At 39.4% G+C, this 2,873-nt stretch overlaps 1 long non-coding RNA gene across 1 annotated transcript in view; it reads left to right on the top strand.

The window, feature by feature from the left end:
* Window positions 1-2,873, top strand: part of LOC116098282 — a 4,588-nt gene extending 1,715 nt beyond the window's left edge. Inside the window, exon 3 of the long non-coding RNA XR_004121780.1 lies at window positions 579-2,873. This is a non-coding gene — a long non-coding RNA (uncharacterized LOC116098282). The remainder of the gene's footprint in view (window positions 1-578) is intronic.

The raw sequence follows: 2,873 nt of genomic DNA, 5'->3' as shown, positions 1-2,873 counted from the left end.
TATATATATATATATATATATATATATATATATAACTTTTACATATGATACTCAGTAAAAGTTGATATCAAAAATTGCCTAGCTTAGGAGAAAACATTCTTTTGTGTATTCATACACAAAGTATATTCTGAGAAAACATGATATCATGGCATTTTAAACTCAAAATATAATTAAGGACAGTACAAAAGGAGGGGAGAGAGATTGCCAAGCTTCTCTTCCAGTTGGACTAAAATTGAAATAATTTTCAAAGTGTTGTGAACAGTATGAGAAAACTCCTTTAAATTTGTTTCTGAATTTCAGTTCTAAATGTTTCATTTGTTCTCTTACCTTTAATTCTTTTTCATGACTATGACTGTGTGGGAGACCTTGTACTCTAACAATATGACCATGGCTTAGAATCTGCTCAAGAGATGACCATCTAGTAAGGAATCCAGTGTATATCTGGAGAGACAGATCTGGGTCGGATGGCTGAGATGTCAGTTAACTGATAAGCTAGGGGCTGGGGATCTTTCTTTCAAGCAACCTGCATCTAGTTTAAAATAACAGCAATAATCCAGTCCTGATTTTCCATCCTGCAGGGAAGAAGCAAGGCCACCTCTGCCAAGAAAGCCAGCTCCTCACTGAAGCTCTCCTGACTTGGGGAGTGTTCCTAAGAGAATCAGCCTCTGCCAGGCGATGGAAGTAGCTTATTTTGAAGACAACATCCTCACACGTGTGTGTCCCTGTATATCCGGGACCCCCAGCTAAGTGTCAGCTCCTTGCTCAGAGAACCTGTGATTGGGAATCTCTGGGGGGAAATGTTCCAAACGAATCAATTAACACCACCAGCAGAGAGTTCAATACCTCTGTACTGAGACCCAGCTTTGTATCAGTGCATGAATGAATTACTGGTGCTCATGTCATTTGCAAATAATCATCATTATAGCACAGTGGAAAATTCCCCCTACCCATTTAGTCTGAGTAGCACCTTAGCAGAGCATTGCAATGACCCTCATGGACCCTCCAAAATATTTGCACATATATGTGCAGATTAAGCTTCAGATAGTTTAATATGAGAGTATCTATTTGGACACAAGGTCACCCCTTACACTCATTAAACCATTCTGAATGAGGTCTGATAACTCTTAAGGGAAATCAGCACTTGAAATGCTTTCGACTTTTTGGAGACACGGATGGAATATATCAGCAGGTTTCACTCAGCATGAGACAGCTCTGAAAACTCTAGAAAGGACATATCGCTGTCCCACCCCACCCTCAGAGTCGTTTTTTCACACATCTAGGGCTTGTAGTGGGTGTGAGTTTAATGTAAGGGGTGGGGTGGGGGAGAGGAGAACTTTACAGAAAAAGCATGTTTCTTCTGACCAAATCTGATCTGAGTTGATTTTTTTCTGCTGATTCCTCCTACCCAGTGGGAATTAAGGAAAAAAAAATCCATAAACAGCACTTTTTGTGTTCTAAATGACATGAATAAAATGATCCAGAGCTGAGGTGATAACTCAGTGGGTAATTGTGCTATTGTGCTTGCTTTCCATGTAAGCAAGGGAAACAGTTCAAATTCTCCAAGCCTAGGAAAAAAAATATCCTAGGCTTGGGTCATGTGTCTGTAACCCTACCTTTCTGCAGGCATTGTGGTGGATATAGGCAGATATCTGGAACTAGATGGCCAGCCATCCTGAGCAACTTTAAGCAAAGTGAGGTACTGTGTTCTAAAGTGTAAGACAGCGAATAGTGGGGGAAGGACCCCTGAAGTCTCTTTTTGGCATGTACATCCACAGGCACATACTCCTGTCCACAGACACAAAGAAACAGACACACAGACACAGACAGACAACACACACATACACACACACACACACACACACACACATACACACACACACACACACACACACACAAATTGGAAAATAGTTGAAGGAGCTATTGGAGCAACTCAGATTAAAAAAATACCTAGGTTTTATACTTAATTTGCTTTCTAAAGCCTTAATCAATCTTCATGTATGAAGCAACACTTGTACCCCTCCCAGGTTTTGAAGAATAACCTTAAGTTTAGAACAAGTGAATAAAATAGTGTTTTCCTATGGGAGGACAGCTTTATGTTTCATTGTTAAAATACAGCAAGGAAGAACTCGGAAGTAAACACTAGGAACAGCCTTTGCAGCTCACTCCTATTTCACCGACATAGGTGACTCTTGAGCTTCAACCTAAGGACATGGGAATAATAATGGCTTCATATTGGGATAATGGTAATTAGCACAAAAAAGTTCAGTTAATTACCATGAAGGTTATGACACAGACTGACAGACAGAGTCAAAGTAAACTATGAGCCTTTTGCCCCCAGTCAAGGCTCTAAAAAGGGACTGTACGACTCCCACTGAATTTAGACATAAAATACAATTGAAATCAGTCACCTGTTCTCCCTCCATCCTAATTTCTAGACTTTTAATTTCTTTGTATGAAATTCAAGAACAATAGCTCTAACAGTGTATATTTTGATAAAGTATGTATAGTTGATTTTCGTTGTTCTTGGTGATTATATTCCATAAAGTTGCTGCACATAATGAAATGTTCCCAGTAAAGACAGAGAGGTAAGTTCCAGAGTCACTCTGCTAAGAGGATCTTTATTAACTGATCAGCACATAATCTCATTTTCTGAAAGCTTCTGGTAGATACTCTGTTTAGTATTTGTTATTGTTTCCTGAACACTCAGCTCCCTTCGCAGCACGATAGCCTTTGCCTAACAGAGCTTGTTATCCCAAGCTTGTATTTTCTGTGCAAAGCATAGCAACCTTTTTAGGAACACCAGGAAACACAGTATATATGGGGTCATTTTGAACAGCAAAATTGCCAAAGAACATTCTAAAATAGCTAGCGGT

Source organism: Mastomys coucha, unplaced genomic scaffold (assembly GCF_008632895.1).
Source record: "Mastomys coucha isolate ucsf_1 unplaced genomic scaffold, UCSF_Mcou_1 pScaffold20, whole genome shotgun sequence".
In the NCBI taxonomy this organism is placed as follows: Eukaryota; Metazoa; Chordata; class Mammalia; order Rodentia; family Muridae; genus Mastomys; species Mastomys coucha.
Note: the sequence above shows the minus strand (reverse complement) of the source record. Positions and strands in the feature narration are given on the sequence as shown.